This window comes from Tympanuchus pallidicinctus, unplaced genomic scaffold (assembly GCF_026119805.1).
Source record: "Tympanuchus pallidicinctus isolate F22 unplaced genomic scaffold, pur_lepc_1.0 scaffold1, whole genome shotgun sequence".
NCBI classification, from domain to species: Eukaryota; Metazoa; Chordata; class Aves; order Galliformes; family Phasianidae; genus Tympanuchus; species Tympanuchus pallidicinctus.
This window is the reverse complement of record NW_026294618.1, coordinates 41,800,854-41,816,813: the sequence shown is the minus strand read 5'-3', so window position 1 is coordinate 41,816,813 and position 15,960 is coordinate 41,800,854. Positions and strand designations below refer to the sequence as shown.

At 39.5% G+C, this 15,960-nt stretch overlaps 1 long non-coding RNA gene across 1 annotated transcript; it reads left to right on the top strand.

The window, feature by feature from the left end:
• The first annotated feature begins 219 nt into the window (after positions 1-219).
• LOC128087356 (uncharacterized) lies at positions 220-11,102 on the top strand. Its single transcript, XR_008209799.1, has 3 exons — positions 220-666; positions 5,645-5,745; positions 7,542-11,102. It is a non-coding gene; the product is annotated as an uncharacterized LOC128087356 (long non-coding RNA).
• Positions 11,103-15,960: the final 4,858 nt, after the last annotated feature.

The window sequence follows — 15,960 nt, the reverse complement described above, 5'->3', positions numbered from 1 at the left end:
CAAAGAAGGTGGCTATCAAGACTGTTTCATATGAGCAATCAAAGACTATAGAATTACATTCAGTAACTCCTGCATCAATTCTCATAACCTGTGGCTGAATTAGAACATGTCTTTTTGAGAAAGTTGTGGTCTTGATTTATTGATTTGATTTTATTTCTTTCCTTTATTTTCTTGTGGTTTGAATTAGTTCCATCTATGTATTTTTGTATTAAGTGGAATTTTTAAATTCCCAAATGAAGTCAATCAGCAGAAAGATGTATTTGCAGGAGTATCTTTTACAACAGCCACTGTCTATGTATCTCACTGTATGTCTAATTCTTCCAGTATATCCCAAAATTGAAATTTCATTGGAAGATGCAGTCATGGAAGAACACAGTGCCTGAAACAGTCTGTTGTGATCCCAGTACACCTGATCTGCACCTGATTGTCTCTGGTTGCAGCTGGTCATAGTTGAAGGGTCCCTCAGTGCTGTGGGATCTCTCAAGAGAATAGATCATTATGACTTACCTGCAGTCTGTTGAGACAGCATCAAATAGAAATCTCTTCTTATGTGCCATTAGGGACAAACATGAGTGCCAGAAATGCTTGACCCCAAGGTTCCTAGCTCTGAAATTTTCTCCCATTGGAAATCTACTCTGCAGGACAAGCTTCCTGGCAGCAGATAAGGTATGTTCATTCATTTTATTGTCCTTGGTTGATTGACTCCTACCACAGAGAAAAAGAGAAGTTTTGGTACATTGATGCTATTTCTCATGTGTGATTTTAGACAAGACAGGGTTTTTAAAAATCCTAGGTGGCTAGCTTTCCACTATAACTGTTGGAAAAGACTTTCAAGATCATCAAGTCCAACTGGTTAAGATTATTTAACCATCCAGATCTCCTCACCCTTGTCACCTTTCCAAACAGTGGTATAGAGGGGAGGGGTATACTAGTAATGCAAATACTTGCTGTTATGTTGTATTTTCTCTTTATATGCTAGTCTCAGGAAAATGATATATTTTTTAATTACATTGCATTCTTACAGGAGTCGTGTTTCTCATCATTTGATGTGTAGTATTTTACTAAAATGCCTTTATTTGGCTATAAGAAGGGAAAATAATCTAAGGTCAAGAAAATGATACTTAGAATATACTACAGAACTGCCGAGAAACGTTTGGTGGGTGGGAGGAAGGAAATGACTTCAGAGACTGAAGGGATGAAAAGAGGAAATGACTTAATTCCCCACGTAGCTGAGCAGTGTCTCAGCATCCAATCACAGGGAACGATGCAGGTAAACAGGATGGGAGAAGAAGTAGGTCATTACCAAGCACAGTGCAAAAGAAACGCTGTAGGTGACTGCCATGAGTGACTTTATGAGCCATCCTGAGCAGTGAAGGCAAGAAAGGATGCTCACAGACTACCTGAGGGTAGTGGTGGCCTCCTTGCAAGCAATCAAAGTGGCTGCAAAAGATATGAGGACAACTACTGTTAGGTTTAGCCTTAATAATGTCAGTTGGTTTTTAGTTTTCGTGAATTTATTCCATTATTATACAAGTATATGCCTTAAGTAACCCATCACTCCATGTTTAAATCTTCTGCTAAAAATGATTCTAAGCTAAAAAGAAAATCACTTCCTTCCTGCAGGCAGAGTTATCTTTAAAACCAGAATAACGAACTCTCTTGTGTGCCCAGTGCAGCTCAAGCAGTGCCAGAGGGTACACTGTTAGGAACAAACTGAGCATGGCCTGTTCTGCTGCCAGGGAGGACACCGGTGCAGTGAGGCCCACATCCAAGACAGGGAACTGCATGGAGACTGCCCATCAGCTCTGCTCTCTGAGCCTGCTAATATTCCGGCTGTGTACATGGACTGTTTGACAGAGCCAATACCATAGTAGAAGCCTCTCAAACCATTTTGCAGAGTATCTGTTGCCTGAGAACACTTCCAGTTTTATTTGATAGCACAGAGCTGAAGAGCTCCAGCACTGAGCTGCATGGCTTGGTTTAGAGGGTTAAAAGCAGGGATCTGTGTGCGTGTAATCTCTTCCAGTACCTAAAATAATCTAGGGAAGTCTCTTTGGCAGACAGTAGTAGACTGGATTAGAGCCTGGACCACAAGACTCTCTAGAGAATAGGTAGCACATTTGCAAGGCTCTCTCCTGACCTAGCCCAGCTAGTGGCAGAGATCTCCAGTGCTGATAGAGAAGCCATTGTGCCTGCTCTGACTGCTCTGCTCACCCCCACAGTGACTTTTGCCTGAACCAGCAGCCAGGAAGTAGCAATCTCTGGCTTTGATTCTGCGCCAGCTTCTGCAGCCTTCTCTTGGCCTGGTAATGCAAAGTGGTCCTCACACTGTTGCAGCCTATCTTATATAGCAGGGAGTTTTTATTTTATATATTTCTGTTTTTACATTCCGAGTTTTCCCTCATTTCCTCTGGGGAATTTCACAACAGCTGGATCAACTGAATAGCCTGGCACGAGGATGCTCCATTTTGTATGGATTTCTGTGATTTCAATAATAAAAGCTATGATATTGGGCAGTGTTTCACTAAGAACCAGAGTTGTATAAATGAACTGCTCTCTGGGGACTTCTTGTGTGACAGATAATGTTGGGGACTGTGGATCAGTCTGTTCTGGCTGCTTTACGGTGCTCCACATGTAGTTTGGGTTAACGACAGCTTTGTGTCACCAGGACAGTGCATAGCATCCCAAGCATACAGGTGAATGTGGCCTGCTGAATGTACTCCATTTCTTGGTACCTGGAGATCATTGTTCTTCAAACCGGAATGCTCTGTGATCTTGAATCCTCTGTGATTGTAAGCATTGGCGTCAGTACAGGAAAAGCATCTTTAAGCCAAGTTATCCGTCATCCTGCTGTCAAAATTCCCCAGAGGAAATGAGGGAAAACCCAGACTTCAGGAAAGACTGAAGCCTTGTATTAGAGATGTAGTAATAATTGATTTACTCTCCCCCTTTGACTGTTTCCATGTTAGCTTTCATTTGTTTTCTGATCCTAAGGCTACAATGCTTATAGGCCTAAGCAGTGGAGGTTATGTGGCTCAGGAATGGATAAGCATTTGATCTTTGGAGAAGGGATCTTAACCTAATTGAACCACTGGGCCTTTTGGTATTCAGGTATCTCTGATTAACATCCTATCAACAGAAAACGATTTGGAAGGCACATGAAGCACCTTGCTTTGCTGTTTTAGGTGATCAGCTTTAAAATGTGAAATACATCAGGTAAGCTGTGAAGAAATGAATGAATGTATTTCCCCAAATCAATGGAATGAGTAATTTGCTGCAATTCCTGGCACTTTCTCTTTGAGTCCAAATGCTGAGGAACAAAAATCCCTTTTAAACCACCTCATTGTTTAAGGAGGGTGTTTACCAGGAAAACCAGCAACATGCTGAATCATATTAAATCCTTGGCAACAACTTTCCAGCTACATATTAGTTAAATATGCTCCTGGATCTTGTGTTTGAGCAGTCATGCTTTTAACCATGTTTGCTTGATCTCATTCCTATGTTCTGTACAGCAAGGAGGAAGCTGTAATGGCTGGCTCCAGTTAAGCAATATTTGTCTGGAAAAATCTGAGCAATTTATACTCAAGGCTTAGTTCTCGGAGATGCAAATGGGTCGTAGAAGAGAAGAAGTGATGCCTATGGCATTGTATGGGGATTCAGGCAAGAACAAGATCTGCTTTTTTGAAATGTTGGTTTTTCTGACTGTTGGGTATTTTAGGGACGTGGAATGTAAATTAAAGTGTAAATTGTGATATTTACTCCTTTTTGAGAGTTATTGCAGGAAGTTTCGCTCTCCCTTCCCCTGTCACTTGATGAGGTGAGCAGCCAGCCTCCCTGCTCTGCTGTTAACAAACGCCTGTGCCCCTTCTGCATGTCCTGGATGCTCTTGCTAACAGAAATGCATTTCTCATCCAGCAGCTGTAGAGTCTGATCAAAAGATCTATCCAGTCTCGTATTTTCAATGACGCTCTTTTTCAAAAGATTTGTAAGGCCATGTGCTCTTCTTTGGTGGTAGCAGAGCTATCAGACCTCTTTAGCATTCTTCCTTTTTCCAGACCCACTGCTGTAAATGCATCCCAAAGCTTCTTTTCTGGAATATACAAACTCATTCTTCCTGAAAAGCCTACTAAAAACAAAAGTACATTTGGATAAAGGATTCAGGAATCTACAGTCTAATGGAACGCACCTTGGGCACAATAGCATTTGCCAGGAGGCAATTACCTGTTGCAAATCTGTAAAAATATATGTATAAAACTCCTAAGAGAAAAATGGTGCCCTGCATAGGAAACTGAAAGACAGCTTAGCCTTATGGGGAGAAAACTTGTTTGTGTGATGCTTTTGTGTCACTGTGGCAATAATTAAGTCATTAGTTCTGTGGCTCTTTTACATTATTTTTCTATGCAGAAGCATACTGCATTCAGTATACTTATAGCGTTGGTTTTAGTGTGTATCCTATTGCAATCAAGTTTCATGGATTTTTGGAGTTCTCCTCTCAAACCACTGAAAAAAATAATTCAGTAGTTTAGAATAATAAATCTGTAATGATGATTTCTCTACACTTAGTGATTTAACAATTGTCAAATGTTAAATCTATTAAATTATTGAACTATTAAATGAGAAACCCTGTTGATGCTGATTGTTGTTCTGGACATCTGCTCCACCCTAGCTCACAAGCATATAAAAAAAGTAAGAAATGTCAAAAAAAAAACACAACAAAACATATATATGTGAAGTGAATATATAAGAAGTGAATTATATAAATGGGAAATAAAAGAATAATCATTCTGCCTTGATTTTCCATCTGAATAAAAACTCCCACAGCAGTAACTGGCATCTATCTTTGTCCGAGAGAGTTCTGTATGTTTGACCAGATCCCTTCTAAACATTGTTTTCCCCATGATCCCTTCCAGTTGTGGTACATTCTCCCTGCAAAGCAGGCACTAGGATCTTAGTTGGAATTTAGGCCATCTGAATATAGGCTGGCCTATCAATAAAAGGCTGTGTTACTTTGGTCTCCAAATCCAGAAGAAATAATTACAAGAATCTTCACTGAAGTAGGCAGCATGGTTTGCCAAGGAGAGAAGCCCTGGGTTACATCTTGAGCTCTGGCCTAAGTCTCCTGACCACAGAAGTCTCCTCTAATGGGAGAAGACTTACCATTTTGCTTAGTAAAAATCAACAGAAGAAACAATGAACAAATGAAGCCATCATTTTTAAAATAAAGGAAGGATTTCCAGTCAGATTATTTTCTCTTATAAAAACTATTCCTAGTGTATTTTTTTTGTATGTGGATAGGAGTATTAACGTTAAATATTCTTCTGAAAGATGGTGGGAAAATTTTGCTGGCAATGTTCTCATTAGCTGGTTTGTTGGTGTTTTTCCTGTTTTAAATGGAATAGATGATAAGATATAGGATAGAAGGTGCTGGGGAATGTGAAAATTTTGATGGAATTAAATAATCATATATATTCTGTAGCATTTTAGCAGCACAGAATCTGTATGTCACATGATATCTTTACAGTTTTCTGGTTCTTAAGTCTCTCGGGCCTAATTTCAGCTCTTTTGAGAGCTCAGACTTAGTTCTGGACTTGCCTGAGGCAATAAAACTGCCATGACTTCAGGTTTCGTCTTGCCTTTACCACAGCCCTCCCGATCTGGACCAAAGTGTGCTGGTGTCATTTTGAGAGAGGCTTGCTCCAAAGACATCACTATAGCTGGGGAGGAAAAGCCTACCTCATCCTCAAGGTAATTCTGCTGTTGATCATACATAAGCTGAAAATGAGCATAAGGTAGTTCTGCTTTAAGTTTCAAACCAGTTCTTCAAATCTGCAGTTCTTGTCACTAACTAGAGAGAAAGCTGTAAAGAGTGTGAAATCCTCTCTGCTTTGCTGGTGAGAAAATGGGTGGGTTGTCTAATGTCATGGCAATCTCATATGTTTGCTGCTTTCTTGCTGAATATAACTTTACCTACTGCCCCAACATGACTAAACTGTACTTTGCATTGCTGGTTTAGCTATCCTCTTTAATTCTGTACGTAGGCAGGAATATTAGCAACAAACAAGAAATCTCTTCAATCTACCACAAATTCCATTCAGTATTTGCTAGGAAAACACAATTAAAGTTCTTCTTTTTGTGTCCCACTGGTTCTACGTACCTGGAGTTCCTTCATCATTATCATCTGTTGCATCCACTTAGTTTCTAGCTCATCCTGCAAATGACATTTTTGGTGAGTTGATGAGGCTTGGAATTCATACTTCTTGTTTGCAGAATGGTCATGAGTGGTGTTCCCCAGAGGTTGGTATTGGGGCCTGTCCTGTTTAATATTATTACTGATGACCTGAGGGGATTGAGTGCATCCTCAGTAAGTTTGCAGATGGCATCAAGTTAGGAGGAAGTGTCGATATGTCTGGGGATAAGAAGGTCCTTCAGAGGGATCTGGACAGGCCGGATTGCTGGGCTGAGGCCAGTGGGATGAAGTTCAACACGATCAGGTGCCGGAACCTGCATTTTGACCACAACTCCAGGCAACACTGCAGGTTTGGGGAAGAGTAGCTGCAAGACTGTGTGGAAGAAATGGACCTGGGGGTGTTGGCCAGTGCTCAGCTGAACATGAGTCAGCAGTGTGCCCATGTAACCAAGAAGGTTGATGGCATCCTGACTTGGATAAGAAATAATGTTGCCAGCAGGAGGAGGAAAGTGACCTGCTCATGATTATACATAGCATAGCAATGATATGGATAGCATAGATCTAGCAACCATGATGCTATTACAGAAAGTGTAAGTGCTTTTACAGTAAAGATTTGAGCATGAGGCAAGTATTTGTTTCAAGACAAGGTGACAAACAGCTGCAGGGTTGGAGCTGTGCATCCATGTGAGTCAGGTCAAGCCTTTCCCTTCGTAAGTGAGATTAGTAGTAAAGTGCCATCCCATATGTTATGTGGAGGTTTGTTGAAGAAGGATTGAAAAATCAAGGTTCTGTCTTGTGAGGACAGTAACAGTTAGGACAGTGATTAACAGAAGGAGTAGACAGCAGATGGTTGAAAAGAGAAGAGCAGTTAAAGAGCTAAGCGAATTTCCTCCTACAGTGTGCTCTGAGCTATAGACTTGGACAGCTAAAGCTGAAATAGAGATTTTTACCAGAATACTGTTCTACCAGACACAGGGATAATGAGCGACCAATTCTCCCAGCTGACATCATGGCTCTTTTGTTAAAGCCCACTTTTCCAGAGCAGAGGACCCTTCATGAAACAGTCCCAAGACTCAGCTAATCAGCTTCTTAAGATACTCAGTATCTTAAAATGAATTTGCTAAATCCCAGCATTTGCTTGGAGTTTGTTTGTTCATTAATGGGGAAATAAGCAATAGCCTGCATTCCCTTCCCAGGCCCTATGGGTTCTGGTACATAACCTTTCACTGCTGTCACCAAAATATTTGCGTGACTGAATTTTATTGCCTGGAAAATTTGTTGAATATTTTGGGTTTTTTTGATTGTTTGTTTGTTTTGTGGCACTACTTCAGCAAGAAAATGTTTTACATGTCAGATATTTCCCTCATCCTATATATCCTATGGAATCTTACTGGAAGCTAATCCCTCTTCAACTTCATAGGAAAAAGAGATTTTACAATCTTCTGTTTGTTCACTGTGCCAAATGTGCTTGAAGAACTCCATCGCTCTGAATAAGTGCCAAACACGATGATGAACTGCATCACCCCTTGGAGATCACACACAGGGAGGGTTCTGCAGCAACAAGTCCCTCTGAGCAATACTCTTGCAGACTAACAATAAAAGTTTCATGAGCGCAAACATCACGTACTAATGTTGACACTTACTAGTGACTAAAGCATAAATGACATGCAGCGCAGTTGCCTTGATATCCTGTATTCTGACCAGATTTAGCTCATCTTCCTGCATAATTTCCTTTGTCTTGTTTGTAGTTCTTTTTCTCCTTAATTGCTGCTCTAGCCTGTCTTTATAAATTGCATTCCCACATGTTTACTTGTCAGGGGCACACAGTCGCCATGTGACAGGACGTGTGTGCTCAAAACTGACAACGTGTGTGGATCAAAGCCAGCAAGGCAAAGAAAAAAGCTTCATAAACAATGCTGTAAATAACATCTGGGCTGCCCAAATATGGAAGAACATGATAGTTTTTCCTCTTTGTTGTTATTTTGTTTTGTCATGGACATCTCCCTATAGATATAAACAAGTCTGAAGTCAGTAATTATGGTACAGATTATTTTGAGCTAATTCTCATCACCAAATGCGTACAACAATGTGCTGCAGACGGAAAAAACAGACAAGGTGAAGTGAAACTTCAGGAAGCGAATGAATCAGTGTTGCAGAACAAAGCCAGAAAAAAAGAAACCCAGCCAATTAAGAGAAATACACAGAAAATGATTAAAAGAAGTTCAGTTTAAACATCCTCATCTCATCCTGCTACATAAGATATTGACACACAGTTTTTCCAACTTATTTGAGTATCAGAAATTGGAATACAAAGGAGAAATTGTTAAAGCCTCGTAAGAGTAGAGTAGAGTTCAGACAAAATCAGTCCTGGGTCTGAAAACGTTCTTACTCCTGTTTTATTGTCTAAATCAAACTTGAACTGGATACTGCTTTGCTAGGATTACTTGCTGCAGGTGTTGAACCTAAGTTGTTGCTGTTGCTTTGGCAAGCTGTACAAAGAGATGGGTAAGCAATTCATTTGCCCACAGCCCCAGGGTTATCAGCCACTGGCTTTTGTCTGGAATCAGTAGACAGATGTGTGCTGTGTAAATTAAGCTCCTCCAGTGGGCAGTGAGCTTGTGGTAATACAGTAAAATGGGAATTATATATATTTTTTTTCCAACTTTTTCTGTTGGAGACTTTCCCTTTCTTTGTACAGAGTCCAGCCCTACAGAGCCTGCTTTTGGTTGGAGCCTCATAAAGGCAGCACTAAAGCCAAACAACTCCTAGCTGGATGAATTTGTTTGAATGCCTAGATCTGTGTATTCAAGCACCCTTTAGTTTCTGTTAAGATATTTAAGTGTAAAAACAAGCTAGATAATGAAGAAATGTGTTCAGCTTACAGTATCCTCCCTTCCGAAAAGTAAATGGCTATTTCTTTGTGCTAGATATAACCTAAAGTGGCGAGAAAACCTATAGGCTTTCCCTCAGTTATCATGGTTTCACATTATTGGATTTCTTTGTGTGTGAATACGAGATCAGGCATACCCAGGACAGCCTACTTTTTAAGGACCGTATTAACATATCACTAAGTCTTTCCTGTGATTTAAACAGAACTGTACTGGGTTCTGACCTAAATTTCACAAAAAAATGCCATGGTATCCAAGAGGATGCAAGTAGCTTATGGCATTGCTTGTTGCATAGATGCAGAAAGAAATTCCAATTGTCATTCAGCAGGCAACACTTCTTATACCAACACCTCCGTGCTTCAGGCTGGCAGCAAGCTGTGTACAAGAGCCCTGCTGATGCTGCTAAAAGCTCTTCATCAGTCTGGGTTCCATCCCAGCCTCATCATAAAACAGGAGCTTGAAGCTAAGTGATAAAAAGAAGGTTAAAATTTCTGTTTTCCATTAAATCCTGTATTAAACATCAGTAAACTACAGGAGAGAATGTTTTTAGTATAGGTCTCAGTGAATCCCCACATCAACTATGAATCCAGTAAATGAGTATGATTCAGCTAAGATGATCAAGCACTGTGACTTTGGGAGTTTCTGATGCTTTGCGATGGTAATTTTTATTCAGATAGTTCATGTGTCTGTAAACATTTCCCCAGTCATTAAAAACATATTGTCTCTTTTTCAGCAACTTATAACACATTTTTAGGATACCACTATGTATACAAATAAGGATTTCAAGCATGGTCAATCTGACCTAGTCTCCTTGAACAGCATTTCTAATACTGTGAAGGCAAAATATGTGCCATTTACAAAGTATTCAAGTTAATAATATAACACACATGTACTATCCCCTAAATCTTCAAGCAAGCAGGTTCAAATTTTATTTCTACTATAGCACAGATGCTGATCCTTGTAAAGAATTGTTATATTAAAACCAGGCACAAGGAAGTAAGTGGGACAATTTAGAAGTGCAGAGTCTGCTTGAGGAGAACCCGCTATGGTCTTCACAGATGTTAAAGGTGTTAGAAGACTGCGTAAGGAGGCTATCTGTCCATAAAATCAGGTGACTGTAGCTCAACCACTCCTTCCAGAACGTTTGATGGCTTACCAGTATTTGTACCATGTATCTTTTATCTGTAAGTGTCTGGGTAGAACAGATATGTGATTCTATAATCAGGAATGTTCTGTCATGCCACCTACATAGGGAAATAGTGAATTTAAGGTAGCAGCATCTCCTGAAGTTCCCCATTGTGTGATCAAACTGTTTGCCTCTTCCCTGGTCTGCTTAAATAAATCAACTCTCATCAGCTCTCACATACGCAGCAGTGTACATAAGTAGTTGAAGCGAAGCAGTGTTAGAGTGAAATTCAGCACAGATTAATTTTTTTGTTTTTTTTTTAAAGAAGTTCAAACCAGCCTGTCTTTCAAAGCCTGCCCAATGAATCATTTTTGGAGAGCAACTGGCACCACAGCTGTTCTGTGTGACTCAAGCTGTTTCAGAGGAAGTAGAAGATGGGTAAGGGACCGGGCACAGAAAACTCAGTCTTGCAGTTTATCATTTGGACTCATTTGTTTCTCAGCTTAGTGCATCTGCTCTATGGTATATGCAGAAAATCTGTTTCCAAGAAATGAGTTTTTAAGGAGTGTTGCAGAGCTTGGGCAATGACTGGACTTGGACAGTAGGGAACCATGAGAAGCAAAGAGCTCATCTCCATGCTTTCTTCATGTCAGTAACACTGTTTCCATATTGCACTCTTCCTGATGATAGGGAAGCTCTGATATTTTGTAAAGGAAGAAGAGTGTTTGATACTGTCACTGATCAAACTTTCCTTAAACATTAACATAAAAATAATTCTTACTGGCATCACATAAAAAGAAAAACTATATTTGGGGTAATTTTGTTTATTTTTTACCTGATAAACATTAAATTCCGGTGTTGACAGAGAAACACCGATGAATGAAAATGATAACATCTTACTTAGCAAACCTTTTATTTTTGTTTATTTATTTTTTTAAAACTGTCTGTTTTGACATGTATCTTAACTAGAGCATCTCTTTTTGTTAATTTTTTTTCCCCATTCTTCAGCCTAACCATCGCATCCTTGGAAACATATATTGAAAAAAAAAACACCAAAGAACCTACCAAACCAGTGAAACGCAGAAGTTTGGTGAAGGTTGTTTACTGAGTGTAAGTTAAGGTCTCTACAAATGTTACAGAAAGCTGGTACCACTGCTTTGCATTTCTGTAACTTCATTAATTCAAAAATCTCAGAGTTTCTGATGACTTTAATCAGTTACATTCCCCAAGCGTGCTGGATTGTATCATATGTGCCTGACATTTAAGCATATTTAGGGGGAATTGGGGCTGTATAAAACAAACAGAGGGAGGAAGCATACAGAAATATTCTAGCTAGGGTAAAATAAATCCACTGTACTTCTCTAAAGGGTTGTCTGCAGATAATGAAGATGAAACAGGATCCCAAATGCATCCCAAATGTTACACTTAGCATATTTATCTTATTTAGTTACTATGGGGATTCTTCCCTACATGAGAAAAGTGATGACTTTCCTTAAAGCTTGAAATGAGAAGGAAAACTAGTAAGAGGAAATGGGAAAACAAAACAAATCAAACATCTCCTAAAAGTTTTAGTTTTCATTAGGGAAAACTTTGACTGTAACAAAATATTTCCTCCCAAAAGGAGACTTTTAAAATTATGTGCCTGATAATCTTGCTGTCTGTTTCAGTTTCTCTTTTGGAGTGAAGCCAATGGGAAGCTTGTGGCAGGATATCTATTCCCCTGAAATATTAATTTCCTTAAATCTGTAGATTTATCTTACAAGTCTGAATATTAGATAAAGGTGTAATCAATCATCATCTGTGAGCAGGAGACCAAAATTTCTGCAAAACCCTTAGATTTGTTGCTAGCTTTTGATATCAGTGGCTGGAAGATTTACTGATCTGCCTGGAGAAGTTGGTTGGCATTAAGCAGCTTAGTTCCTGTTTTCTGTAAGGAAATGACCGGAAAACTGCAATCTTGCCATGGAGAAAAGGCACTTCAGACAGTTGTTTCTTAGCTTTCTTATACAGCATGTGCAGATCACTCCAAGAATGAGCGAGGAGGGAATAAATTTCCTAAAGTGGCCATTTTGCTGATAACCTGCAGATAAGATTTTCTTGCATGTTTCCTACAGCAGATAGAAGATTAGACTAAGTCTTAGGTAGGTAAGAGAAGGCCTTTACTTTCAAAAGTGTGCAACGCTCTTCTATTATCTCTCCAAAACCAGAATGTGCTCCCCAGCCATAACAGCAATGGGTTTCTGAGGCCATGGCCAAGCTGTGGCTGCCTGACCTTCTGCATCTCCAGTCCCTGGGGCAGGATTAGAGCTGGGAACACCCCATGGACATGCACAGAGACCTCTAATACCAAAGTTTGTGTAGGTCTGGTCACTTCAGTGCAGAGTTCCACCTCAGGAGCACACTGCACCAGAGCTGGGGGTCATTGGCATTGATTCCCAGTATTTGTCCAGGTGGAATGAAGGCATTTCTTACACCATAAATCTCTAAATGTTTTGGCATGCAGATACACAAAAACAGAGGTAACTGGGATCACCAGGTAGGTGACGGGTTTGAGATGAGAGCTTTGATGATCAGTGCTTCCTTTCTGCCACCTGAATGCATAAGTAGCATAGCATTCCCCACGGAATATAAGGAGAAAACAGTCACTGAAACAGTCCCTCAATCCTTTTTTTTTTTTTTTTTTTTTTTTTTTTTTTAATTCTGAAAACAAGTACAAGGATATTTATTAAAATACAGAATGTTTTCCTTAAAAAGCACGTGCTCTTTCTCCCTGCTTGGAGCTACTGCTGTAGACTCTTTCACCATCTCCATCCTGCCTGGTTTCCTGTTATGTGTTTAAAGAAACAGAAAATGTATGCTCATAAAAATAATCAGTCATTGATTCAGAAGAAAGCATGTCACCATCTGAGATAGTAGGAATATTTTCTTCTGCATCAAGAAGCCTGACTAAGATGCATCTGATTTGAGATCCAATGTAATCAAAGCAAATGTAGTTTTGACTTCAGGATGTTAAAAATAAGCCATTGATAACCGGATAACTGTGTATTTTAAAACAATTATTCCCTTGAATACAGAGAGAGACAGCATGTGTACTTCCAACATCTGCACTTTTTCTTACTCATGAGTGCATGAAAACAGGAAAATAGCATGAAAGACCTGAAGTGGAATTTTTGTTATATCTCAATTCTGCCATTGAACTTCCACTGGAAAGAAATTGACAATTTTTATTGTATTTTTCAAGCATGTAATATACAATTCATTATTGTGTCATGCATCCTATGATTGTGAGATAGTCTTTATTACTCATTGTTGTACCAGGGAACATTTCTATCCTGCATACATCTGGTTCTATGTAGTTCCTAGGAGAGGAAAAACACATAGCAACATGTTTTGTGCCATCTCTTTGCTGCTGAGTTTCCTTTCCCTGCTTTTTAGAGGCTGCTTATTATTTGCTTGGAACTCGATATTTTTGAAGCAAGTCTTTATTTACAAGTGATGACATTAAAGATGAAAAACACAAAGAGAATCAGTTCAGCAGTATAATTTTAAAGTCAATCAAGAAATTCACAGTAATTAATAGATGCTTCATTTTAATCTCTTGCAACAGATGCATGTGCTTCTTTTAGTAGTTAACTGCTTTCAGACACTAATTTGACACCATATGGGTGTCAGATTTCTGATCTCAACAACTGCTTAATTAATTGATGTATTTATCTTTGAATGGATTATGTCAGCTCAGATCAAAAACATAAACATGCTATGAAATTGTAAATAGTGAGAGCTTTCTTTAAAGACTAATGCAGCATAACACCAAAAATGAGATATATTATAATTGAGTTCACTTGGATAAAGTGTTGTCCTAAGTGTGAGAAAGAGAGATGAGCCAGAAACATAAGACAGTTCTGGGAAGGACATATGTGAATTATTGCTAGCCCCCAAAATTATGAGTCAGTCTCCCAAATAAAAACAACTAAACAAAAAACAAAAAACAAAAAACTCAGACATAGTCCTGAAAGTGCTGTTCTTTAGAAACAGAGAAACAGAAAGTGTGGTCTTAAATGTTTCTTCTCTAGTCCATTTCAGAAAATGGAGTCTAGGTAGAAAGCTTGGCATATGAGGAAATTTGCGGTAGATGTGATTTGACATTATGGTGCATTAGATTCTCAAGGATTATTTCTGGAGCTGTCACAGTTCTGCTCACCCCATCTCCAGAAGATACACTGGAGGTGGAAAAAATGAAGACAAAATCTTGATAAAAAGGATGAGGATTATGGAATAAAAAAAACCATACACCAATGGTTCTTCAATTTGTAAAAGAGATGACTGATATAGCAAGTTCATCATAGTAAATGATATGAGGAAGGTGAATGAGCACCATTTATTCATCATTTCCTACTGTACAAGAGGGAATATTGAATGAGATTACGAGACACAGTGGCTGGAAAAAAAGCAATATTTTCACCCAAGCATAATTAACTCATTGCCACAGGATGTCGTGGAAGTCAAGAGATATAAATGGATTCAAAATAGGAATGCAGAATTTTACAAAGATGTGGTTCATTGATTAACATCAAAAACAGATGCAAACTCTGGCTCAAAAATTCTCTGAACTATTGATTGCTGTAGTTACATTATTTTACCCAAGGAATTCTCTCCTGAGTTTGCCTGTTTTCTTCTGCTCTTTGCTCAGCCAATTTCAGCTGGCCAAGGTTAAAGAAAAGCTACTGAGCTTCATGGATTTTGTCAGTCCCATCATAATCTTACAATCTAGGAAAAAAAAAAAAAAAAAAAAAAAAGCTTACTCTGTGAACTATGACCTGCTCTTACTGTGATCACAAGAGGATAGAGGAAAACTTAACGGTCTGGTCTGGAGGAAGGGAATCTCATGGAAAAGAAGAATTGTCACTTTACACAAATTCTGCATGTTCATAACAAAGAAATACAAATTCCACCAGGAGAAACAGAATTGTGCCTTGAACTCTCTTCAAGGAAAGGGAAGGGAAGGGAAGGGAAGGGAAGGGAAGGGAAGGGAAGGGAAGGGAAAGGAAGGGAAGGGAAGGGAAGGGAAGGGAAGGGAAGGGAAGGGAAGGGAAGGGAAGGGAAGGGAAGGGAAGGGAAGGGAAGGGAAGGGAAGGGAAGGGAAGGGAAGGGAAGGGAAGGGAAGGGAAGGGAAGGGAAGGGAAGGGAAGGGAAGGGAAGGGAAGGGAAGGGAAGGGAAGGGAAGGGAAGGGAAGGGAAGGGAAAGGAGATGTTTCTTGTAGCTGTAACAGAAAAGGAATTCCCTGTCTGTGTAGAGATTTCTTCTGAGTCAAGCATGTTTCCTGTACTGCAGTTTGAGAATGGTAAAATTTAGTTTGTGCTTTTAGCAATGATTTTAATTCCAGTTTGAAGGGGTTTTCTGGATTCAGAGTCTGAGATATTGGTTAGTCCTCACCAAAATTTCAAGCCAATGTTCAGCATCACTTTCCTTTGCACACTACCCGGGGCTGTCCAGCTCCACTCATCTGTGGTACCTCTGTCCTGTTCACCCACAGGTTGCACAGCAGCCATGCTTAGCTAGTTACAAATATCAGCTTGAGACAGCAGTCGCATCCTGTTGACCACAAACTTCATCTTGTTCATTGTCTTGTTTGTTTGTTAGTTTGTTGTTATTTTAATGAAACAGAATAACTCAATGGTAATTTGCCAATTTAGGAGTTGCTAGAAGTCTGAGTGGTCCAAGGGGGTGCATTAGGTCACCTATTTAGGCCCCTTAGTGT